This window comes from Nuphar pumila, chromosome 1, assembly GCF_984573655.1.
Source record: "Nuphar pumila chromosome 1, dmNupPumi1.hap1.1, whole genome shotgun sequence".
In the NCBI taxonomy this organism is placed as follows: domain Eukaryota; kingdom Viridiplantae; phylum Streptophyta; class Magnoliopsida; order Nymphaeales; family Nymphaeaceae; genus Nuphar; species Nuphar pumila.
In genome coordinates this window covers 94,409,679-94,437,468 of record NC_143249.1, presented here as the reverse complement: position 1 = coordinate 94,437,468, position 27,790 = coordinate 94,409,679, and positions in this window count along the sequence as shown.

The following is a 27,790-nucleotide window of genomic DNA, read 5'->3' as shown; positions in this document are numbered from 1 at the left end:
AATGGCATATTTTTAAAGACCATTCTTGTGAAGATGAGGCAGTGAAAATATCCTGAGTGCTAGAAAAGAGAGCATTTACCTAAACCCTGTCTCCTCAAAATCACCTAAGCTGCAATTAAATATCCGCAAAAGGGATCTCTCACTTGTCATCAAGATGAAGGCGAATTAAGCGAGTAGACCCCCGGGGCCAAAGAAGATTTGAAACATCTTCAAGATGACGGAGTTTGTGACGGATCCTTCCAGAGAAAGTGCAAAGCACTGTCAAGATGAAGGCAGATGCGATGAACCTCTCGACAATCCCTAAAAGGTATTTAATTTCAGCTACCATCCAAAGATCTTCAAACCTATCGTCAAAGAAGGATCGAAACATCTCCAAGTTGAAGGAGTTTGTGACGTACCCTTCCCCAAAAGAGAGCTAGAGAGGAAGAAGAAAGAGAGAGAAAGTCAGAACATCTCCAAAATGAAGGAGAATGTAGCCAAAAGACCAGAGAGTCAAAAGAGTGCAGAAAGAGTATCATGAGAGAAGCTCTCAGGATATCAAACTGCCAAATCTATCAAGAATCTTCTTTAAATTTGTGAAATTCTATTATCAATATTCTCTCATCAATTGCTTTCATAATATCAAATTCTCTTTCCTGTTCATATCAAGGAAATTGATAGCTTCCTTGAAGAAGGCCAATTGCAAGTAATTTGGTTTCCAATCTCGATTCTACGAAGTGAACCTTGTTTTGGAGGTAATGCTTCAGGTAGAAAAGAAAGAATATCTTTGCAACAATATGCAACATTTTCAAATATTGTGAATCAACAGCAAAATTTCCAACATTTTGACAATATTTTCTAGCAATCCTGACGTGAAGTGAGAGCTTGATATCCGTCTTTGATACATCCTGACACCAATTTCAAATCCCTGTTAAGGACTTGATTCCTTCCCTTCTTTGAGAGCATGAACTCTCAGAATTGCACACTTCCCTGTGTCCCCAATGTCCCACCATAGACAGTCCCATTTCGGTTCGAGGTCGAACCACCAATCATTTCTCGCAAAAGGCAATTTCAAAAGCTATTTAGTCTCAGCAATGAGGCGCCCAAAATCAATCCCTTTTCAAGCTTTAGGGACCCCATTTTCCTTCCTTTTGCAAAACCCCTGTCGGATTTATTGTGCAAAATCCGAAGGTTCCATCATGGTCTCTTCCTTCGAGGATTCCATTCATCTTCCACCCAATCAGGATAAGGGTACAAACCTGAGCCTTAATCAAAGAGGTATTCCATCTTCCACCCGATCAGGATAAGGGTATAAACCTGAGCCTCAATCAAAGAAGTATTTCATTTTCCGCCCGATCAGGATAAGGGTACAAACCTGAGCCTCAATCAAAGAGGTATTTCATTTTTCCACCCGATCAGGATAAGGGTACAAACCTGAGCCTCATTCAAAGAGGTATTTCATCTTTCGCCCGATCAGGATAAGAGTATAAACCTGAGCCTCATTCAAAGAGGTATTCCATTTTTCGCCCGATCAGGATAAGGGTATAAACCTGAGCCTCAATCAAAGAGGTATTTCATCTTCCACCCGATCAGGTTAAGGGTACAAACCTGAGTCTCATTTCGATGAGATATTCCATTCCCCAATCAGGTTAAGGGTTAAAACCTGAGCTTCGTTCCATGCGAGGTATTTCTGTCCCATCCAGGATAAGGGCAAAAACCTGAACTTCGCTCTCATAGAGCAAATCTTTCCTCTTCATTCTTCGCTTCATATCTACCATCTTCCTCGGGCTAATTTCTTCATACTCAGTTAGATCCTTCTAACTGGGGCATTTTATAGCCCAAATTTGTTGTGTTTTTCTTTGCCACTAAGCTCGGCCACAAGCCGGCTTAGTAGCAAAGAGTGGCATCTGTAAACACCCCAAATTTCCACTCACCTCCCCAACATTTCCACCAAGCATCATCATCCAGTTTCTGAGATCACCGAAGGGCAAAATGGTCATTTTCTGAGCATGGAACCTGCAAAAGTTCAGATTGCATCTACAACTCTCAATTTTTCTCTAAATTTATCTCATATGTTCAAAATTCTATTCCTGACAGGAGACGGAAATCTCCAAAGCCCGGTTCAGGATTGCATTTCATAAGACATGGCATTGCATATCATTGCATGAGCATTTCATATCACTGCACTGCACAGCATGTCATTTCGAGGTCCAGAACTCTCGATTTTAAAATTTTCAATCCAGATTTGATGTCACCCTCTGCTCTTCTCAGAAAAAGCAAGTGACACATGTCACTCCCTGCTTTTCTCAGAAAAAGCAAGTGACACATGTCACCCTCTGCTCTTCTCAGAAAAAGCAAGTGACACATGTCACTCCCTGCTTTTATCAGAAAAAGCAAGTGACACGTGTCATTCTCTGCTCTTCTCAGAAAAAGCAAGTGACACATGTCACTCCCTGCTTTTCTCAGAAAAAGAAAGTGACACGTGTCATTCTCTGCTCTTCTCAGAAAAAGCAAGGGACACGTGTCTCTCTCTGCTTTCTTCAGAAAAAGCAAGTGACACATGTCACTTTCTGCCTCCTTCAGAAAAAGCAGCAATTCAAATATTCAAACTCCAGGCTGAGGTGGCGCAAATCCTGAAGTCTCCTCCCTAAATTCAATTTTTGAGATGGTGCCACGTGTCCCTTTCCCTCCCTCTTGCCACATGTCATTGTAGGAGCCACCCTGAGATGGCACCACATGTCAGTCTCTCCTTTCCTCTAGAAAAAGCAGAAATTTAAATTTCAAAATCTCTCTAAGGTGGCACCATCTGAATCCTCTGCCTTTCCTTCTGACACATGTCAATGTAGATGCTCTGAGATGGCGCCACATGGCAGTCTCTCCTCCTTCCAGGAAAACCAAGTTTTGAATTTCAAACTCCAAGAGGACATCCTCTGAGGCGGCGCCATTTGGGAGACTCCTGCAGAGAAAATCAAGCAAGCTTTTTGAAAATTTCCAAATTCCCCTGCTGAGGTGTCTCACTCACAAAATTCTCATTTTTATTTTCTCAAAAAATCAAAATGGCATGCCCTGAGATGGCGCCACATGGAAGGTCTAGATTCACTGTCTTTGAATTTTGAAAATCACCAAAATTTCTACAAATACCCTAGCCCATGCCCAGCTCAGGGGGAGCCCTGTTTGAGAATTGAACTTTATAATTCCATTTTTTTTCTTTCTTGGTGTCCTTTGGATTCACGCCCCTCTGGAACCCCTTATCAAGGTAGCCTCTCTTTTCAGAAGTTCCAAAACCGCTGGAGAACACAAGGTAAGCCTCCATTCCTATTGATTTCACCATGATAATGCCTTTGGTTTGATTCGTGTTGTCGTTTGAAGAAAGAACTCATTCGAGAGATGGATTGAGCTATTCTCATAAAACGACATATATAAAAAAATATAATTATGCTTCCTTGATGATTTCTAGCATTCATGCATTTAGTTAAATTTAATTTATATTTTATTTCGTTAATTTAGCATGTTTCTTAGGTTAATTAGGTTTAATTAGGTATTTATTTCAATTCTGCTCAATTTCAGTAGCTCTCTGTTTTTGTCAGTCAGTCCACACGTCATTTCATGCATTTATTTTTCACTAAAAATTCTAAACAAATCATGGAACGTGCCCTTAGGTGTCCCTAAAAATGTGCCAAAAATTCAAAGAGATTTGAATTCGTTTACTATGGTAAATATTCAAAAAGGTGAGTCAGGTTTTATTACCCGGGATGCGTTTTAAAAATTCATTTCCGACTTGTAAAATCGAGATCTTCCTCATGGAAGATCCGATGTTCGATCCGAAAGATGTTGTGAACTCGAGGGGATGTCTAGTTTTGAACCTGATTTTCTCCGATTTTTCTGATTTTTTTTAATGTCTGACAAAAATCCGAGAGTGCCGGACACGTGTCAGAGCCTGATTTGGGCCTCTGAGACTTTGGATCGACTTAGGTCGATGGGTTCTCTTTGGGTATTGATCCAAATCCGAATCTGTAAAAAGTGAATATTATGCTCAGGATGTCCTATGTTTGCATCTGAAAGTCTGTGATTTTCAGAACAGTTGTGATATCTGTTTTGGATTTTTCTTAGCAGTCACCTGTTTGGTCATATTTGTCTGTTCTGTCAATTTAGGAATGAAAAGTTATATTTTTATCCATGTTTCTGTTGATCAAATGCCAAAGTCATGAACATAAAAGTTGTCCCCGTAGATGTCGTGAGTAGCTATGTTAAATATCAGAAATTTTCATGGCTGTTTTCTATTTGTTTAGCATTGTATATTAGATTAGGTTGATTTTACCTCCGTCAGAACCAAATCCCTGTTACCGAACTCACCATGGCTCAAATCCCGAGGCTGTAAAAACCAAAAATGTTTCGTTTCGGGTCATTTAGCAGTCTGCAAAATATCAGAATTTTTCATGGTGTAAATCTTACATTATCATATTAAGCATTGCATTTGGTTCGGGTCCATTGGCAAAATCCACCATTTTTAGGATTTTCTTTAAATTTTAGCATTTAGATCATATCATTTCGTAAATTTTAGCATTCTAGGCTGTTTATCAGAGTATGTAGATGCTTCATACCGAAAGTGCTGTAATTTGGAATCCATTTGAGGTTCAGTTTAGCCATATCATCAAAACAGGGCCCCGCGGGACCCGGATCCAAGCGAAAAACAAGCGAAATTCGTTATTTTGGATAAATTGCAAAATGTCAAATTCTGATTTTACAGTCCTAATGTGTTCAGTAGCATGTCATCATGCCTCATCATGCATTTCATCATCATTTGATTCAATTTGAATTTCAAAATCTCAATTTTACCAAGTTTTCCTTCAAAAAACCCTGATTTTAAAGGTGTAACTTTATAATTAGGGGTATTTTGGTCATTTTGACCATAATTTCGAATTTCAAACTATTTTCTACTAAGTTTTCTGCATTTACATCATTTCAAATATCAAGGAAGCATGGGGATAAGGTTTATATCCAATTAAATCCAATAATTTCATAATATTATTGGAAAATCTTGGAAAAACCCACATATTTGAGCTAACCTTATTTCAAGATTTGGCAGGGACATTCAAAAGAAGGAGTTGAAGTCTGCAAATTTCTTTTATTTCATTTATTTAGTTATGTAATAATGTAAATTTTGGAATAAGATTTTAATTTCCTGCTTAGACTAGGATGCATATCATATAGTTTAAATTTATGCAATATCTGTTTATGTGATTCATGCATTTTATTTCAAAAGCACTATGGATGTACACGAATGACACGTGCACCAACTCTTAGGGAGTTAATGAACTCGGTGGAATCCATATTTACGGCCCTAGTCGGAATATGAACGAGACCCAGATCCATCATCTTTCTACCAGTCACATTGAGCCTACACTCTTAGGCTATCTTAAAATGCACATCATATTTCCAAAGTTTGCAAAGTATTGTGCATTAAATCAATTAAACTCTGAACATATTCATGGCCACAGTCAGAATATGTGAAGGATTTATTTTGACTTAATACACATTTTTCCAACAAATTTCTTAGAAAATCTTTCAAAGTGCATTCATTCACTCATATCATTTGCATCATGAAATCATTAGTTTTCTCATGATTTTCTTAAGAAAGTTTCTTTCTCAAGAAATCAATTTCTCAAGAAACTCTGAGGATTTTCCAAAATCGGTTTTCCCAAGCCAAGTTTTCCACAGTTTTCCATGGAAAAGGTTATTTTCTCAAGATTTTCAAAAGAAGTCTCTCACATTTCTCAAAGGTCAAAATCAATTTCCAAGTGTTTCAAGGCTAAGATTCTCAGGATTTCAGTTTCTCGAGTTTCAATTTTCCTTCCCCAAAGAATTTTCCAATGAATTTCAACCATTTTCCAAAGAAAACTTTTAAAACTTGAAGCTTTTCCTGACAAGCATTTTCCCTTCAAATGTTTACCCTTTTCTCAAGAATTCTTTCCATTTTCTCAGAATTTTCATCCATTCATGATTTTTCCACACCTTTATGAACTTTCTCGTGATTTCAAAAACCCCTTTCATCTGAGTTTCCTGAGAAATTGACCCTTTTCTTGAGAAATGTTTTTCCACTCCAAAGGTTTTCTGAGCATACATCATGTTTTCCAACTTACATTTTCCAAAATCTCATAGCACATGCCTGATTTCTTTGTGCATTTAGGATAGAACACGATTTTGGTGATTTAACTAAGTCAAGCACAATTTTGGTCCTTGGTTCGATTACCCCTGTTAAAGGCGGCAGGAACGGTCGAACCTCGTACCCACAGGTCGAGCCCCATCCCATGGATTTTCCCACAATTTTCAAAATGGAGGCGAGTATTTCAAAACAAATTTCCAAAATCCGGTCAAGTTTGAAGCGCGAAAGCGTTTCCCTCTCTCTCTTCCGCAAGGAGGGGAAGACGGGAAAAATTTCGCGACGATAATAGTGCTCGGGCGAAGCGTGGGTCAGATCCAGGATAGAAATATTGGATAAAGCAGTTATTGGCTTCTGAACTGGCCCTGAAGACTCTTCTTTCTTCGAAGCTGCCTTGACGAAACACTTCGGAATTCTAGGAACTATCTTGGCAATGTCTGCCATCACTTTTGCTGGTTTCTTGTTGCTGGAAAATGCAGTGATATCCGCCCTCTTGGCGGAAGACTGCGCTTGACGAAGGACCAAGACCTGATGCTGATCCTGAATGTCTTGACTAGAACATGGTTGGATGCTGTCTCGGAGAGAAAATGTCTGCTCTGTGATGACTGAAGCTGAATGCTTGGGAAATGGCTTGGACAAGATTTCTGGCTGTTCTTCCTCATCCTCGATCAATAAATTCTTGTCAATGCAATCTTGGATGATGTTCTTAAGAACAAAGCAATGCTCGGTATCATGTCCAACAGTCCGGTGGAACTTGCAAAACTTGTCAGTCCATTTTCCCATAACAACGGGAGGATCTGCCATCTTGGGGAGTTTGATCATTCCCTTCGACATCATATATTCTAAGATGTCTTCGCGGGATTGCTCCAGAGCTGTGAACTCTCGGTCATAACTCCAACCCTCGTGTTTTGGCTTTTCTGGCTGTTTCACTTCTGGCTGTGGTGTTGACTGAACAGGCTGTGGCTTGACAAATTTTCCTTTCTGAGTTGCCGAGTTTGTCCTTTCGGCCCTAGGATGTCTGGCATTCTTGTTGCGATTCTTCTTGCCCTTCTTGCAGTTAGAACTGCCGCTTCCCTGATCCGAAAATCCTATAGAATAGGTGACGTGCACCTTCTTCTTTTGATCAGGATTTCCTCTGACAAAAGGATATCCTTCGTACAGACCATTGTCCAAGCCAGTCTCGAGCCATTCGGCTCTCTCAATCAGTTTGATGAATGATTTGGCTGGCGATGTAGAAATGAGGTTCCTCAGGGGCTGAGCAAAGTTGTTTAAAATAATCTGTAAGGCGTGCTCCTCTGGGATGGGAACCTTCATTCTGTTACAGGTGCTTCTCCACCTGTGGATGAATTCGCTAGCCTTCTCATTCTCGCTCTGCTTTAAATTGTACAGATGGTTGAGGGTTGATGATGCTTCAATATTAAACATGAAGCGCTCAATGAACAAATTTACGACCTTATCAAACTCTCGTAGTTCGATAGGATTAATGTGGTCTGCATACCGCCTGGCCGCTACACCCTCTAGGCTGCGAGAAAAGCAAATAAATAATGCTCGATTGTCTTTCCTGAAACGGCCGCACTCAGCATAGAAGGTGGCCAAATGAGCCTTAGGGTTGCTTGTTCCGTCGAACTTAAGGAACTTGCGAGGGAGATTTTCCAGATTGTCATCCCCATCTAAGCCATGGTAAAAATCCTCCCCGGAAGTAGGTCTGCTTGCCCTTGCTTTTGGCCTGGATATCTTTGATTGCCCGATTCATTTCTTTCATCTGTTCTTGCATTGGATCATTAGCCGGAATGGGCTTGTTTATTGATTCGGGCTCTGCAGCAGTCTTTACAGGCAGAGGATTCTGATGATAAACGAACTGTTCTTCCTCTTCTGATTCCTCTTCAACTGATTCCGTTTCTTCAGAAGTGGTGTCAGGCTGTACTTTCTTTCTGACGATCCTGACTGGTTTTTTTACAGCCTTCTTCTTTGCCTTGCTTTTCGGAGCAATCTCCTTCTATCTGGCCTCAGGCTGTTCTGACATCATCCTGGTCATCATTCTTTTGAATAGGTTGTATATGGCGGGGTCTATATCATTGGTTTGATTCTGATTCTGCCCCCTGACCGATTTGGGAGAATCCATTGCTTCGATTTCGCTGTCACTGTGCTGAGGAGCAGTCTCTTTTCTAGCTCTGGTTTGAACCATTTTGATAATGCCAGATGATTTCTATAGAAATAGAGGAATGGTTAGAGCCCGGAGGAATTTTTGAAAATGCGACCTTTTGAGAAAAAAGACATGAAAGAATGAATTGATAGACAATTTAGACAAGTTATCCCATCACCAGGGATTGGGTCATCACAAATTTTGCGATAATTGTGTCCCGATTTTGCAGTGACAAAAATGCGCCTTATGACCTAGGCGAGGTCGTCCATCACGATGAGAGATAATCGAAGAAAGAATATAAGAAAGAGGTCTCATCACCGGAGATGAGGTCGTCACGAGAATCGTGACCATATAAAACAAAATAAAATTTGGCCATAAAGAGCTTTTTATCAGAACAAAAAGTTGCGTTTTTATTGATGACAAAATTTAAATACAAAGAGAAGGTGGGCAGATAGTTTGCCACCATTCTCGATACTCCGACGATACATTAGGACCAGGAAACATAGACAAAGGAATGAAGGAGTCCCAAGTGTATTTGGTGACGTGGTATGCCCCGGACCACTGATCCGACTGCAGATCAAACTCTGGCATGCGGCTCGTCGGGAAGCGAGTGTTGACACGAACCTGCCGCTGCGAAAATGGTCTGAGACACCTCTCTGGCTGATAGTCGACGCAGAAGAAAGGGCCGAGCAATCTATAACGCTTGCTACGAGCATAAGTGTAGCGAGGAACTGATTCTCGTCTGTCAAAATAGTCCCAGAGGATCTCTTCCTGGTGCAGACTCTCGATCAAGGCTCGGTACTGATCAATGAATTTCGGCTTCTTGCTGTTGAACCTGAAGGAACTGGCTTTTGACGGTACATGTCGCAGAAACCATGACTGCAAGGCATGTGTGCATCCTTCCACCAAGATGGTCTCTCCGAGGGTAAAATGAGCTAAGCCTCTATAGAGAAAGGCTAGAGCTGCCATGGATACTGAAAGCCGACGGGTTTGCTTGCTTCCCCATCTTCGAAAGAGCTGGGCGACTCTAACATCGATAAAATTCTGACCATCCTGAAAGAATGCTAGTCCCATTGTGCATAGGATCATAGAATGCTGAATTCTTTCTTTCGCTGCTCGAGACAAGGTATCGACTTCTTCGTAGGCCCCATACTTGCGATAGAGTCCGAACAGGTCGATGAACTGACTCCCGTTGATCTCTGTAAGAGGCCAAGATCTGCTCCCTGCAGCTCTGGCCAATGCTTCTCGAACATCTATTCCCTTGACGTTGATCAGGAACTGTTGCTCGACTGGATCATCTGGCTGACCAGCTGACTCTGACAATCCCATGATGTCGCTGAACTCATCCATTAGAAGAGTCATCTCTCCCCATGGAAACCAAAATGTGCAGGTACGTGGATTCCACCGTTCTGCCATAGCTTGAATCAGATTGCCGTTGATGGTTCGCTTGCCAACTGCCGATGCCATCTCCAATCCACAGTCATCCAAGTGGTCTGGGAACATACGCGAGAAGGTGGCGAACCAAGAATAGTACCACCGAGGGAAGAAGGAACGAGACTGGATGACCCGATGATCCGGGGCTCCATCCCTTATTTGATAGAAGACATGATCTCTTGGAAAGATAGCATCGGGAGATTTGGACGCCATCAGAATGATACTGAGGCAAGAGAGGAAGAGAATTAGATAGACTGCAGGACTTACGGACAGACTTTGATGAAAGAAGAGGATAGACATAAATCCTGGAAATTTTGGAAAGATCAAGGGACTTGGAAAAAGACTTTCTAGGGCTTTTAAGAAAATTTTGACACAAAAGAGAAAAGAATGTAGGTAAAGGAAAAATATACACCTGGGGTTTTTGAAAATAGAGAGAAATTTTTGAATAGTACACCCAGGGTTTTGAAGAAGGTTTGATATATACAAGAGAATACAAGGAAATATTACACAATCATAGCTGCACAAACAAAGATGCGCACACAGCACTCCCTAAAGGCTGACTCTAAATGCAATATTTGAAATGGCTTGTAGGACCTTAATCCTAACTCTATGGTTCAGATCATCTGATTTCAATCAAGGTATGCCGATATACTCGAGCCGAAGCTCGAAGTACGTGAATTAGAAGTAATTCTCTGGTTCTAGGGTAAGGGCTTCCCAACATCCTTGAGCACCTACCGATATACCTCGGACTATGGCCCTTAGGTACGTGGTAGGGGGGCGCGAAACCAAATAAGTGGTCCAGTTGTGAGGCTCTCTCCCGAACTATGGTTCAGTGAGACAACCCAGCAACGTGAAGACCTGGACAAATATAGGTAGGGAGATTTTTAAAAACATGATCAACATGCAGATAAAACCAGAAAGCTCTAATGCAAGTCCTAAAGAGATAGATTTAAATGAAAAAGAAGCATACATTTGCATACATTGTTTGCATTCAATCCCTATAATTGAGGAGAGTTGTATTTAAGACCTAAGTCTAATGTGAACATGGAATAATCTCCTCAATATGGTCCTACCAAACCATACTTAGATCCTATATGCAGTGATGTCAGCTTAGGACAAAGTCTAGGCTTCTAAGTTTTGCATGAAAATGTAGCTGACATAGAAGAATAAAGACTTAGAAAATATTAAAGCAAAGCAAAGGCATAGATTTAACCGGACGAAGACGAGTCCCATCACGGTCGCCAAACCTGTGATCATCGCAAAATTTTTCCTCTCTTGTGGTTTCTCTCTCTTCCTTCTCTTTTCCTTTTCTAACCTCTATTTTCCTTCTTTTTGAAGGGAGAAAAGTAAAAGACAGAAAAAGAAGAGAGAAGAGAAAAGAAAGAAGATAAGGGAGAGAGGAACTCTTTTGCGGGGTCTCACTTGACCTTAATTTGAAAATATTTAGAAATTTAACTCGCTTCCGTTTTGAAATATTGCGGGAAAATGGAGAGACGGGATTCGCTCGTCGGTACGAGGTTCGACCGTTCCTGGCGCCTTTACCAGGGGTAATCGAACCAAGGATTGAATTTATGCCTTTTGCTTTGCCTAAATATAATCTAAGAATTTATTCTAACTCTAAATGCACAAAGAATCATGCTTGTGCAATGCAGGAATGTATGCTCTTTTGAAAGATGTTTTGAAAATTTCCAAGTATTCGGAGATGAACTTGATAAGGGAGTGAAGAAATGATTGAATCTAACTTAGAACTTGAGATAGATCAGAGAAGTTCTAAGTCTTTGAAGTAATCAGAGTTGGAAGAATAAATCTTGATTTTGGGAAAGAGAATGATTTGCAGATGATAACAAGAGGAAATGAGGCTTCAAAGTCAGAAATGGACTTTGAAGTTGAACTTGGACTTTGAAATGAATACTTGAAATGGAATTGAACTTGAAGTTTGAACTTGGAATGGATCTGAGAAATCCAAATGGTATAGAAATGAATTTAAGAAATCCAGATATGATCTGTAAGTGGATTTAGATTTGAAATCTGGAAATGAAATGGAATTGGTTTTGAAAGTTGGAATTGAAAATAGAACTTGATTTGAAATCTAAATTTCAAGATGAATTTGGATCTGAAATCTGAGATCCAAAGTAGAATTGGATTCTAGATCATAAAATGGAATTGGATCTGGAGTCTGAGATCCAAAGTGGAATTGGATTCTGTATCCTAAAAATGGAATTGGATCTGAAGTCTGAGATCCAAAGTGAAATCGGATTCTGGATCCATAGATGGATTTGGATCTGAAGTCTAAGATCCAAGATAGAGTTGAATTCTGGATCCTAAAATGGACTGGATCTGAAGTCTGAGATCCAAGATGAAATTGGATTCTGGATCCTAAGATGGATTTGAATCTGAAATCTGAGATCCAATGTAGAATCGGGTTCGGGATCCTAGAATGGATTTTGGATCTATAATCTGAGATCCAAAGAATGGAGATTTATACTTGGAAATCTGGATCCAAGTTGAGATTAGGATCTATCTTTGGACTTGGAATTTTGATTTGAGATTTTGAACTCTGAATATATAAATGAATTTCAAAGTCAAATTGGACTTTGAATTTGAAAACTTAAATTTTGGAATTTAGAAGATGAATCAAGAATCTCAAAGTAAAATTGAACTTTTTGAATTTGATTGGAGTTTTGAAAAAAATGAATTTGGAACTTCTGAATTTGAATATAAAGTGAATTTGAAAATCTCAAAGTTAATTTGAACTTTGAGATTTGAAAAAAATGAAATAGAATTTGAAAATGAAAGGATGAATTGGATTTTATAAGAAGTGAGGATTGATTGAAGAAGATATTTACATCACTTGGAGTTTTTGAAAAAGGAAATTTTTGAAAATATGATGCAGTTCTATCCTAAATGATAAATGAATTTAAATTTTGAAATTGGATTTTGAAAATCGTATTTCATTATTTACCTGAATTGAAATAAGATTGAAAAATATAATACATCCTTGACTATGGTCATTGAATGTATTATATAATAATCTATATTTAAATTCAAGTGAAGAATAAAACACATTTTGGTGCTTTTATAGATTTTAAAATGAAATTAACTCTCAATATACCCTGACTATGGCCATTGGTATATGTATTGAATTAATTTTAAATTAAACTCTGATAAAAGAGGAAAAATATTTAAAGAAAATATGATAAATTTTGAAAAGGATCCAGTGTGGACCCAATGTTATTTTATAAAAGATAAAAATCTTAAGTTTTGTTTACATCCTGACTATGGCCATTGATGTAAATCATCAACTTAGGATTAATTACCTCTTACGAAATGGTGCACGTGTCATTCGTGTTTCACCATTGTGAGATTTTGAGAAATAAAGGCAAAAAACATGAAAATAAGCAATCATGATATTTACAATGCTCATTCATTCTATCTAAGAGCTGGAAACGTAAACTCTCATTTAAGATCTAACTTATTACAAAAATTGAAAATTGAAACACAAATCCAAGAAATAGCCTTTTCCACATATTCCCTGCAAAACACTGAGTTAGCCTAATACAAGATATAGAGGAGGATGTGAGATGCTATATTTGAGCTAAAATGATCATGTTAAATAAGATGTGTATATACTAAGTGAAATGCTTAGGTACATATATATATATATATATATATATATATACATGTATATATATACATATATACATATATACATGTATATACATATGGTAAGTGATATGCTCATGAAAGGAAGATTTAGATGTGCCTTATATATATATATATATGACATGTTTAGAATATGATGTAAGTTAATGAATGGGCATGATATGGCTTTGGTTAGATAGTATATGTTGAAGAGATGGAAATGAGGGCAAATGCTAGAAATGTTGTTAGTGATTGTGACGTTGCAGATGAGGATGGAAATGATATGCTGGGCGAGATGACTGTCATCAGAACTTCACTTTATCATATGATATAAAAATAAGATGATTACAATGTAGCACAAAAAAAAAACTGATGCGAAGATGCAACCAAATGCCAATATAAAAAATGAGTGAAACCTATATCTAGGATGGGAATCAAGCCTAAAAGAGAAAATTTCAAGATACAGGGGATGGCATATTACAGGATGAATGATGCACTATAAAGAACGAATGATAAACAAGAATTCATCCGAGAGATCACTGTTACTGACCGAAGTCCTGAATGATTCTGACTCTGAGCAGCGTATTCTCCTCTTTCAACCATATCTAACATCCCATGTATATATATATATATATATATATATATATATATATATATATATATATATATATATATATATTTTTAAACAGAACTTACAAAATCAAAGGCACCTTTTCAGAACATACTTGACGTAAGCCCCTTTTGCCCAATCCTCTCTTGCTCTCATGAACTGAGGTCCAGCACTTCATTCAACTACATGATAATCTTCTGTAGAATCTGTGGTGGCTGTAAAAGGGTTTTCGCAGATAATGCAAGAGATTTAAGAATCCTGCCCATGATTCTCAACGGCGTGACCCTTTCATCCAGGTATCTTTCGATGATTATATTCTTAGGAACTCACAAAGGAAAGTGCAAAGAGCAATTCCACTTGTATGAGACTGTTCGAATATTCGAACTCTTTATTGAACCAGATTTCACATTTGTTCATGTTTTCGGCCCTCCTTGGAGGATGACCAGAGGCACACAGCCATGTGAATGTTTTTTTTTTTTTCAATATAAAAAGAAAAGCTCTTCTCATTATGTCTCCAGGCAACTTGCAGAGGTCGTTAAGTTACCTCTATGCTTTCACACTTAGTTATCCTGCAGATCGAAACAAGTGGAACAAAACGAACAACAAGGAAATGCATAACGGAGAGACAACAGGCTGAACTGTAAAATATACAAATGGGGAATAGTAAAAGAAATTGGTACGACAGATCGTAAAGGGAGAATAGCATAAACATGAGTTATAATAGCAGTAAATGATTAACACACATCGACTATTAAACTCAGAAAGAAATAAACATTCTAAGAGGAATACCATCTGAACATATGTTCGATACCATGAAACCAGAGCAAATCACCAAGAAAATAGAGACAAACACAAAAGATATGTCGGGATGGTGAATGGATATCAGCGATGCTTCATTATGTAGGTACGAATGGATTTTAAGGGATTTAGCATTATATGAATACGAGTATGAAGTAAACTGTAGAAAAGAAAGAAAAAGTGTTGGGATGATAGACTCATCTCTATTGCTATCGCATGTCTGTAGATCGATTTTGCTATGGGCGAAACGATGCTACAGGGATGCCTTAATGTGGTAAAAAAAAAAAAAAAAGATAAAACCCACAAAGAATAGAGGGGATGAGGTACAGTAGAGGCAGAGAAGCAGGTTTTTGCAGAAAGTTCAAAAGAAAAGAGGCACGGTTATTCACCTGTGGTTCTTCTTGATGGAAGGTTGACCTTTGGTGGCTTCCGCTCTACTGACAGAGGATCGTCCTTCTTCTACCAATTGGGGAGAACCAAAGAAAAAGAAGAAGGAGAGGGGATAAAAAAAAAAGCGCAATGGTGGGGTGGAAAACCAGATGCTCTTCGTGATGAACAAGGGATGATGTAGCGGTGAAAAGGAAAAACCAGCCTCTCCTTTCCCCCTTCTCGATGTCCCTTTATATAGGAAGAGATGAACCATCGAGAAGGCGAGGGTTTGTTGGTGATGGAGGGCAGATCGTCTGGAGCCATCGATTGGAGGGTGGCGATTTGAGGGAGAAGGTGGTTCGAGAGAGGTTGTTGCAGATCCATGGTTGAGAAAGGGGGAAGGCTCATGAGGTCGTTCGATGGGGAGGACCCTTCTGGAAGGGGAAGAGAGGCGCCGCCCCTGGGCTTCCGACCTCCTCTCGCCAAGGGTTCTCAAAAACCCTAAAAGGACTTTCCACGAGCCCCTTTTGATTTAAAATATTTATAACAAGGAGGGCTCTTTTCGAGATTTTTCAAAAAGGTGGTTTTTCTTAAAAAGGGATATTTTCAGAAAAAGGTTTTCAAAAACCGATTTTTGTTAGATATATTTTCTCTTTTTTTTTTTTTTGCATTTTCCAAATTTTTTTGGTATTTTTGGAATAAAAATCTAAGATTTTATGAGAAAACAAAGATTAAACACTAATTTTTTTGTATTTTTCTGAGAAATATTTACAAAAGTGTTTTTCCGAGAATTCTAGGCCATTTCGGGGAAATTTCTTCAGATGGATGGGTTTGGACCCAAGTTTTGAAAAAATGTTCAAGTTTTAAACCTCGAATTGAGAAATACAATTCGATGGATACAAACGGATACCGGACGAACTGTCTGAGCTTTTCAAAAAGTTAGTTTGGAAATTTCGAGAATTTGATTTTAAACATTGGACAACGAAGCTCAGATTTGGATTTTGATCTAGATCCGAATCCGAAATTGAGTCAGATATGTAAAATGAATTTAATTTTAACAAGATTTGAGAAGTAAAATGGAATTTAGATTAAAACCGACTCAATTACCCAGAAAATGGGGTCAAAGGGAAAAAAAAGGGGATATTTACAATATTTTGAAAAATTGGGGGTGTTCACAGAGGTTTCCTTTGCGTACCCGAAGGAGTAATCAGAAGAACTTAAGAACTAACCAAACAGCTGACTTACAGTAGATGTTACTTTACTTGTGTTGTAGACTTTACTTCAGTTGTTACGTAGTTACTCTACTTACTGTCAGCACTTGCTACTGCTTGAGTACTTGCTACAGTCACTTCAATGTTACTCCAGTTACTTGCTGCTTAGTTCACTTTACAGTTCAGTTCATTGCTTTAGCTACTTGTTCTCCCTGTTGCTATAGCTTGTTGACTAGTACTTGTCGCTTTACACTTACCTGACACAGGCACTTACCACTTGTTAGTTTATTTTCGATTTCCCTATGTATTTTGATGATGCATAAATTATATGTTTTATTAATACAATTTCACTGCATAAATGCATTATCTATAGATTAAGAGCATACATTTAGGTGGATAATGATATTATAGAGCTCTGGTTCGAATTTCATCGAATTCGGAGTTAAAACGAAGGAATTAATGCATTTACAGTGTAACGGGTCAAATCTCGGAGCCGATTTAGAAGATTTGGATCCAGACGCCCATTTGGATCTTGGATTTGGGTCAAAATACATGGATTCAACCCAGCTCCAACCCATTCACGTTTTCATAAAACATTTTCTGAAAACCCCCTGCAGAAAGAGGCGCCCAACAATTCTTTTGTTTTTAACACTGTTTTTGAAAATAAACCCAAACAAGCAAAATCGTCAAAAGAGGGGGAGACGCCCAGCCATTCCTTGTCTTTGCTTTGGTTTTCGTGCCCTAGGGGCACGATTCTAACTCCAGCCCCTTTCTCATCTTCCACCTCACGCCATCTCCATTAGAGCATGAAGACAAGCTTGAGATTCAAGCTTTTTCTTGCCTTCTTTCACAATCTCTCCATTTCTTTAATCTCCAATGTTGGCTAATCTCCATGTGTGCTGTGTTTTGCAGGTGCAGCAGAGGTAGGAAACATCTATTCTCGTTTGGAAGTGCGAAACACTCCAACGAGAAGGACCGGCTCTACCTCCATCCGGTCTTCTACGCCCCCCGATCGAGAATCGGTTCACATTTCATCTTCGGTGGATTTCCAACGTGTTGCAGCTATAGGACATGGTACCATGGTGTATTTCCAGCATCAACGAGGTCCCTCGCGGTACGAAGCCAAGCAAAGTCCGCTCTTCTCTTTTTCCCCTCAGTCTTCAGATCGCCCCTTGAGGTAGGTCTTCTTCTATCCTTTCTTCTAGTTAAAACCTATCATGTGTGTGAGTTAGGTGTGCTGTGTTTTCTGTATTTTCGTCAGCCTTAGTATAGCTTTTGTTCGTGCAAAGGCCATCACGTAGAATGTTTAGGTGTTTGGGTCATTTCCTTGTTTGATTTTTAATCCAACGTTGGGTATAGTTGGGTGTGCGTGTGTTTTGATTTGCTGTTTACAAAATGTTTACGTTTTTCCAGTGTGTCCAGTTTCGTACATCTTGTGTTGATTAAGTTTAGGATTTTCGGAGTTGTTTTGTATGTCACTTGCTGTTTTGACGTTTTTAGATTTTGATAAAAGTGAATGTCGATTGTTGTTTTTCCTGTTTTTTTTTAGATAGAATGTCCATGCGGCTGTAGTGTTTAGGTTGAATGTAGTTTGATTAATTAGTTTAACATGTTTTCATTGTTGTTTAGATTTAGTCTTCATCATGTATCCGTTTTCGTTTACTTCTTAATTTATATTTTGTTCTAATTTAGTCGATTGTAGGGTTGTGTAGCATTCGTTTTTCTGTTTTTATTTTCATGTCCAGCATAGTAGTTTGTTCATTTCTTCATGTTTTTAGTTTTTATAGTTTAGTTCTATCATGTGTAAGATAGCATAATTAGGTTTTGCTTAGAATCCTTAGTTTGTAGTTTTTATGTTGCTAATTTAATGTAGATTGCATATTAGGTTTGTTCAATTCGTGTATTGCTTAAAAATTTTGTAGATAGTAGCTTATAGATGATTGTTATTGCGTTTGATAATTAGTTTAGGTATGTGTTCATTAGAATAATTATTATCTTTCATTTTTGTTTTAGCTAAATTAGCATTAATATAGAATTTCATTTTTCTTTGTGTAGTGTTAATTCAATAGAGCTTTCCAATTCGTTAGTTCTTGTTCATACCCTTGGACTAATTTATATAGATAGTAAGTTAGTTAGATTAATTTTATTTTAGCCTAGGTATGTAACTAATGTAGATTTTAATCAAAGGGCATTAGAGTCTTTATATTGAAATCCGTTTTTGGTAGAAGGCCAACCCCTCCAAAATCGTGAATTGCATTTAAGGAAAATTTGAATTTTCCAGCCAAGTCATAAATGAATTCCCTTTTTAATGTAGAAACCCTTTAGAATTCCAAAGATTCTTTAAGGAGGTTTACACGAATTTTGGAAACCTTTGGGAATTCCAAAGGGTTTTCTAAAAGTGTCTACACGAGTTTTGGGGCAAGTTTTGAAGTTCCAATTTTTCATTTAAAGCAACCCCAAAAATCGTGTGGGATGCTTTGGGAAAGATTTTCAAAAAGAAGATTTAATGCTTGGATTTTCAAAAGAGTTTCCAAAATGGTTTACTCGATTTTGGCAAAATTTTAAATGCTATCTCTTCTTTTAAAACCAGTCAAAATCGTGTAGTGTGTTTTAAAGAGATTTTCAAAAAGGGAGTTACTGCTCTTAATGAAAAGAATGAAATTCGTATGGCCAAGGGGCTGGACGGTTTTTGAAATCAAAAGCTTTCCCAAGGAGTAATTAAGGCAAGAATTTAATGCTATAGCCTCTTTTACATCAAGCCAAATTCGTGGAATGTGATTTTGGAATGTTTTCAAAATGGGTTCAATAGCTTTTAATGCAAATATGGAAAAATGTGTGGGTTTTAATAGCTGGACGGTTTTTAAAGATTATCCTTTCCCAAAGTGTAATTAAGGCGAGAAGAGGAGGAGTTGGTTTCATACCAAATTCGTGGCTTCTTATTTATAGCCCTATTTAGTATGGTCTTAGTTAGGAGTTAGCATTAATTAGGTGTAAATTAATTTAGTATTACTTGTCTTAGTATAGTTTTTAGAAATTCGTGTATTCTAATTAGGTTAGTATTTATTGAATTAAATTAGGTTTGTAAAATTCGTGTATACTTATTTAAGTAGGTGCTAACCTTAGTTTCTATTTAATGTAGGAGTTAATTTAGATTTTAGGAAATAACATTAGTGTGTAATTCCCATATTTGATGACTCTAGGGTGGCGTGCAATTTAATGCCATATCCATAATCGACACCCTAGTCTAACTATAGTTCCCCAACTAACCATAGTTAGTTAAACTAACCATACCCTTAGTTAATCTTAGCTAACCCCTAACTCAAGTTAAACCCTAGCCTATCCATAGGTATTAACCCTAATTATTTAGACCTAGTTAGATTACACCTTAGTTAAGTTAGCTAATGTTAATTAACCATAGTTTCACCTTAGTTAGTTCCTAACCCTAGGTAGTTAAAGCCTATTTACCTTAGTTAAAACCTAATAGAACCATAGTTAAAGCCTTAGTCAAACCTTAGCTAGTTAACCCTAGTCTAACCATAGTTATTAAACTAGCCCTAGTTAGTATTTAGTTCTAGTTAGAATAATCTTAGTTAATTAGTTCCTAATCTTAGATAGTTAATGACTCTACTAACACTAACTGACCCTATCTAACTCTAGTTAGGTTTAACCTTAGTTAGTAGTGCTAGTTAGTTAACCCCTAACTCTAGTTAAACCCTACCCTAACCGTACTTGGATGTTTAACCTTAGGTATTTAGTTAACTCTAACCGCCCCTACCTCACCTATATTTAGTTAACCCTTATCATTAGTTAGCCCTAGTTTAGCCCAAGTAACAGACCTTACCTAACCTTAGTTAACCCTAACTAATATAGTTAGTCGACTAACCCTAGATAGTTAGTTAACATAGTTAGTGTTTAATTTAGTTAGTGAGTAATCTTAGCTAGTTAGCCTAACCGTAGGTTAGTAGTTATTTTAGTAGGTTAGAATTAATATTAGAATAGATAGTAATCTAGTTAGTGATATTAGACATTATACATTATGTTTAATTAGAATGTATATTCATTTAGATATCTTATTTAGGGTATTAGTGAGTTTAGGTTAGGTTATCTCTTAGATTTTATAATGTAGTTTAATTGTTATCATTTTTTGTAGTTTAGCAGTAGCTTAGGTGTAATTTAGGACTGTTAGTTCATGTGATTTAAAATATAAATGCATTAGTGGATTCAAAGGGGTGAATAGTGCACTAAACCAAAACCCTAATTTTTAACTGATCGTGCACTCGTCATCGCATGTGGATTTTTCCTGAGTTTTCTGAAAATTATTGTTCTATTCTCCACTTTGGTGTGTTAACTGTCTGCAGACCAAATTTGAGCTCGATCCAAGTTGATTTGGTCTGTGTTTTAAGCGTTTTATGAAAACAGCTTTTTCGGATTTTGAAATTTCGGGTCCAGCGATTTTCCAAATTATCCTAATTTTGAAACGCTTCGTTCTGGAGATTCAGAACGTATTTTTCACTTCTGTAAAATGTGTGAGTTTTTTGGATCTGTCGTTTACAGAATAGAAGTGATTTGACGAAATTTGGAATTCGTTTGACCCCTCAAAAAGTCGTTTTGCTAAAAGCTGTCAGAATCCATTTTTGCCTTCTTTAGGGACAAAACAGTCTTTTAACTATTTGCCTGATTTCGTGTAGTTTTACTGTTTTCTAACATTGTAGTTAGTATATTAACAGTATTTAGAGTAATTAGAGTTGCTTAGATTAGTTAGTTCACTTAGTTAGTATAACTTTAGTTTTATATGTTTAATTTAACTGTAGTTTAATTTAGAAATAGTTTAGAAATAGTTGTAGATGTAATTTAGATTAATTATTGATTTAGTTACTGACTTTGTGTTTTTATTATGTAGGTTGTTAAGTTAGAACAGGTTCACAGATGCAATTCAATTGTGATGTGCGACTGCACTTGATGTGAAAAGACAAATTTGCCCCTGGAGACTTGCTGAAGACTTAGCCGCCTATTGTAGTTTATTTTCATAGTTAGAATGTTATTTAATGTAACTTGTAAACATTGACATAGATTGTAAAATTTTAATGTTAATAAAGTGTTATTTTAGAATTATTTCAGAAATATCCCGTTCCCTATGGATTCGACCCGTACTCGCCACTTCGGTGGAAAGTTGGTTTTATATCTTTGGTTGACGATTTTCCTTTGTATTTCATTGAAAAATATTGTTTAAAAATATCACATCCAAAAGTACAACCATATTTGATTTATATATCTGGTTGTGGTTGTTTCTTCACCACCTCGTGAGAGGACTGACCCCATTTTATGGGGATGTAGGTGACGAACAGGTGTAGTGCGGATGCGATGATACACGATGGAGGCTTGGAGGACCCACACACTTGACCTGCAGTTCCTGTACTTGGTGGTTTTTGGGCTTCTGGTTGTTGTTGGGATATATTCCCTGTTTTGTACTTTTTGTACTTACATTTTGTAAACTCTTTAAACTGTTGGGGTGTTTCCCCTTTTTACTTCACAGTTACACTTTTTGTACACACTGTTGGTTACACTGTTTCCACTTGTTGCACTTATCTGTGGTGGCCGCCCAGACTTGCGGCTTTGTTATTTTTCCCATACCTGCTTCCCGTTGGTTTTCCTACTTAAACCTTTCAAAAAAAAAAATCCCTGAAAAATTCCAAGTTTTCCATGGTCGGGGTTTGGGGCGCCACAAGCGTTCTGGTGGTTCCATACAGAGGATTGAGATTCCTCAGTGGAAGTGGGAAGATGTTACGATGGATTTCGTGGTAGGGTTACCGCGAACAGAACGTAAGCATGATGCAATTTGGGAAGTCGTGGACAGACTCATAAAGTCTGCTCATTTCTTAGCTATCAGGATCAGTCAGTCTCTTGAGAGCTTAGCTGACCTGTATGTCAAAGAGATCGTACGATTGCATGGTGTGCCGAGATCGATTATTTCTGATCATGATCCCAGGTTCACATCGCGACTATGGGGTCAGTTGCAGTCTGCTTTGGGTACGAAGTTGTATTTCTCTACAGCTTTTCACCCTCAGACTGATGATCAATCAGAATGGACTATTCAAACGCTAGAGAATATGTTGCGAACCTGTATGCTTGATTGGAAAGGCGAATGGGATTCACACCTGTGTTTGGTTGAATTTGCATATAATAACAGTTATCACGCTAGTATTGGGATGGCTCCGTACGAAGCGTTGTACGGGAGACCTTGCTGATCACCATCTTATTGGGACAACATCAGCGATAGATCAAGAGAATTACCGATTATTCTTCAACACTACACTCAGCAAGTGCAGATGTGACGCCCCAAACCCCGACCTTGTAAACACCTTTGGTTTTTGTGACGCCCCAAACCCCGACCTTGTAAAAACCTTTGGTTTTTGAGCAAAAAAAAAATTTTGAAGGATATACAGAGTGAAAAACAACTAGCGGAAGTAAAGTAGGGAAACAGGGGTAAAGCAAAGGTCGCAAGTCTGAGCGAGCCACAGTGAAAAAACCAAACCACAAGACAAGTAAAGTACTTTTCATTTCCACAATATTTACAATGATACAAAAAGGAGACTGGCGTATAAAAAGGAACAGTCTCACAAAAAGGAAAGGAACAACTCCTCAAACCCCAAAACCAGAAAAAGCCCGGATCTACTGCAAAGTGTGGGTCTCAAGGCTCCTGCTGTGCATCGTCGCATCGCACTGCGTCTACTCGTCACCTTTATCCCCATAAAACGGGGTCAGTACTCTTGCGAGTTGGTGAGACAAACCATCCATACATTATCATTTTTAAGAAAAAGCAGAAGGTAAACAACATGCTACAAGTGTGCTAAGTATCAGACTATAACTAGCATGATGGAACAGTTAGAAACATTTAAACAAAGGTACAAGTGCATGTCAGGTAGGTGCACGTGCCACAAGACTGTAAAACTACAAAGTAAGTAACAGTGCAACATCTAGAGTAACAGAACAGGAACTAAACAACAGAATGTAGCAACTGAACAAAAGTATACACTGCTCTAGAGTAACAACTACAGTAAGTCAGTCTGTTTGGTTAGTCCTTATATTCTTTTTTTTTATCTTCTTCAGGTACGCGAAGGAAAACCCTCAAGTTCTGTGAGACATGCACCTGGCGTCTGTTATTCAATTTCTAATGTGGTAACCGGGGATGCTACAGACCGAGAAAAACCACCTGTGGGCGACGCACAGCCAGGAGAAACCTTTCGCAGGGGCAAAGGATTGCAATCCGTGCTACTACAGTAGCAAAGGTCCCTGTAGAGGGAAACCTTGACCTCCCTAACTCCGAGTGACTGGAGGTCAGAGGGCACATCGGCTCCTTAAAGGAACAAGTCGTAGTAACAACACGACACTCGGGGTTGTACCATTCACCCTCTCCCTGGGTGACCAAATTATGAATGGGGCGCGAAAGGTTTATCTTATTTAGGCTCAAACTTCAAGTCATACCTCCTCTTGAGGTAGTCATGCCTCGTGGTCCCCGTGGGGTACGCAAACGAGGACTTGGCCTGCCCATTCATGTGCTCAGCCTCATGCGGCTACTACGAGCACATCGCCTGCGAAGACGATAATATACCATTTTATTTTCATGCCTAAGGTGACACGAATATGTGAGCACATTCTCACGAACCCGGGCTATTGCCCGTAGACTCCAACCGAGTCTCAAAACCTCAACAGGTCAAAAGTGTTGAACCCTACTGTGTGTTCAGTTCTTTCCAAGTGTATGTCATGTCGAGCGCAAAGCACGCCTCTGGTGCAACGTATATCCATCGATATACGAATGGGAGCCAAACAAGAAGACACTCGACAACAGAGCTAGTGACATACGTGTCAAGATGTGCCGTCTTGCATGTGCGAAACAGGAAAAACCACAAAATTATAATCTCGCACAAGTATCGTGCTTGTGAGCAATGATACGCCAACGAACCGATAAAGTGCCACAATTTACCAGTTCTGAGTGGCACAAGGCTCAAAATACAAATACGATGCTTACTGTATAAGCGAGGAGCGACCAGGGCCAGAAATACGTATTTTTTTCTAAATACACACTCCATAATCGTAACGCGGCAAAACTCGCGTAGCGAACCCATCCATGAAGGACTCATGCAAAATCGACACTCCCGAGTGTCAAGAATGAGTCATTACCTAATCCCGTATTTATGGGAATAACATTAGCTTATTCAAAAGTGTGATCGTACTTTGCCCGCCCAAAAAGGGCACGAACAAGACTGATATCCTGAACGGTCCGTTGAAACGGGCAAACCCACGCAAGCGTGAGTTGCGACACTGATCGCGAGCTCAAACAATTTGCTACCCCTACAGGGCAGCGGGGCATGAGCAACCGAAGCTGAGACTGCAATGTACGTTGCTTGCAAGCGATGAACTTCGCTTCAAGGCTAAACATCGCCTACCGGTTAGCGGCACGGAAAGGCAATCACTGCCACTGATGAGTTATCGTGGAACTCAACGGGGTCGTGCCAACCTTGTCAAAGCCCGCAAGAAGTCCAGACCCAGTGCCGGAGTCCAACCAGAGGCTGCTCCAACGGCGACAAGGTTGTCGGGTGCCTTAGCACCCGGTGCCGATTTGGCGCCAACGGGGAAACCTAAAGCCCGGAGAGGCTGATCAAATGGCTAGGTCACGGGGCCCTGCCATCCTAGGTCTGCGCCCTGTGGCAGGCCAAGTGGGGCTGATAGCCACACTGGCCTCAGCCCGCACTAGGCTAACCCGGATGTGCCAACACCTGGCTAAGCCGAGAGCGCCCAAAAAGGGTGCTAGGCTAGCCAAGGCCCCAACATGCCAACCAAGACCCCAAGCGAGGTCTGGTCCGCACGTGACCAGACCCAGCTGGGTCACGAAAAACCCCCTGGTCTGAACCCAGCGGGTTCGGACCAGGGTTTTGGGCCTTAGCCTAGACCCCTAGGGGTGCGGCTAACCCCACCACCCGGCTAAGTGGGTCAAGCCCGCGGATCTGGCCTGAACCCTATTGGTCCAGGCCAAACCGACAAAAAAGGGGGCAGGGGTACATGGGGATGTTCCCCACAGGCACCCCTGGTCTGACCCAAAGGTGGGTCCAGACCAAGGCACCCGCTGGGTGCACACCAGCCCACAAAGGGCACCAAAGATGGTGGGTCGCCCACCCCGAGCTGGGTGGCGCCACACCAAGAGGGAGGTTTTGACCCTGTGGGTCCAGACCCAGCCTGGTCACCCCAACAACTGAGGTTGCTAGGGGAAGGCCACGCCTGGTCTGACCCAGCCGTGGGTCCAGACCAGGCCCACAAAGGGGTCAACGCGCCACCAAGGGGGCGCGCTCAACACAAGCCCGGGTGCTCTAAGCACCCGGCCTCAAGCTGCTCCGCAACAACAAAAGTAAGGGGGGGGGGATGTACAGACCAAGGGTTTGTACCCCCTGGTCTGGCCCAGTTCCTGGGTCAGACCAGGCCACTAGCAGGCCGGCGCCCCACTAAGTGGGTGAGCCAAACAGGACCCGGGTGCTCAAGGCACCCGGTTTGCATGGGTGGCACCACCACCTGGGGGAGGGGAGAGGGAAACGACCCCACCCAGCTGAAGGCCCCCAGGTGGGTCTAGGCTCTCCATAGCTCCGAGCCAACTTGCTCAAGAGGGCTGTTGCAGCAGCCCTCACATCCCCCTTAGCCAAGGGGGCGTTCAAGCATGAGCCCAGACTGACCCGCCCATGGTCAGTCCGGGGTTGTGTTGTTCGGGCAGCACCAAAGCCCAAGAGGGCCGTGGGTCCAGCTGCCCACCAAGAGGCCTGGGCTGGCCATGGAAGGCCCAGCCCAGCAGCCTATGCACCAGCCCCTCAAGGGGCGTTACCAGCACAACAAGGAGGGAACCAACAAAAAGAACAAGGAAGAAAAAAAAGAAAAAAAAAGAAAATGAAAGTGTATTTGGTGCCATGGATGGAAATGACATGAAATGGGGAAACCAAGGGTTTCCCCAGCAATTTGTGGGTCTCACCCACCCACGAACCCACTACACCATGCGTGCAAGGGGACGGTTTGGGCCCATGCCCCAAACCGAAAACAAAATAGTTAAATAAAAAGGAAAAAATGAAACAAATGGAGGGGGCTCACCTTGCTGTGCAGGGTTGGCTTAGCTAGGAAGGAGGCTGCAACATGAAGGAGGGAGGGAAGGGGAGGGGAGCTGGGGAAGAGAGGAAGAGGAGAGAGGGTGTCGACCCTCTCTCTCTTCCCTTCCCTTGCTTAAAAAGAGGAGAGGGAAGATGGGTGGTGGGGAGCAAAGGAAGGGAGATGGGTGGTCTCTCTCTCCCACGCCCCACCCTAGCCCTATGAGACCTAAAAGGGGGTCAAGGGTGGCCCCAACCACCCCCAACCACTCCCCTTAATTTAAGGGTAGTGGTTGGCCTTGACCTTTCAAGGTCAAGGTCAACCTCCCATAAAAAAAATCGACATCTCATTTTTTTTTTGAAATCTATATTTTATATATATTTTTTTTGAAAAGGGTAGGGGCTACCCCCTAAGGGGCGCTGTGAACACCCCAAATTTTTCAAAAATTTGCAAAGATGACCTTTTTGCCCCCGGTTCCATTTTCTGAAGAAATCAAACCCAAATTTCTCAGAAAACCCCTCTCTTTGTAAATATTTCTGAAGATTTATAAAATGACTTTTAAGAATCCCTTATTTTTCTTAGTTTCGTAACTTTATGAAGAAAAAAAAACAACAAAAAGAATTAAAAAAGAATAGAAAAATATGAAATTAGCCTTTTTATGAAAATCATTTCTTATAAAAACCTCTTTTAGCAAAATTTTCTTAAAAGAGCACCTTTTTGAAAAATTCATAAAAAAACCGAGGGACCCCGTTGCAAAACTTTTTAGGGTTTCTCTTTGAGAACCCTTGGGAAGAAGGCGGATGGCCGGCTCCCTCTTTCTCTCCATCGCACTCTTCCATTTTCTCCTCCCGAACCACCCATCACCAACGGCCACAAACCCTAAACAAACCTCTCGAATCTCCTTCTCTCTCTTTAAAAGGGGGGCACGAAGGAGAAGCCTGGGGCATCCATCTTCGACCTCCCCATTGCCTCCTTCTTCCTTCTTCCCATCCATTTTCCACCCCTCCACCCGACCTTTCCTTCTTCCTCTGCTTCTTTCTTCCCCTTTTCCTCTTCTTCTTCTTTTTTTGGTTTTCCCTCATTTGGTTGATCATTCTGGCAGCTGAGCTACAGGAAGCCCTACACTCGAGCACCACCATGTTCAGTTCTCAGAGGAGCCCCACGACAGATTGCGTTTCCACCATCTTCATCCGAGCTCTCTCCTTCAAAAGCTCTGTGAAACAAGGAAGTTAGACCTCTCGTCTCTTTTTCGGCAAAGGAATCCAACGGCAAAGCAAGGGAGGATTCCCCCAATCCACGAGCTTCAACCAAATCACAAGTGAGTG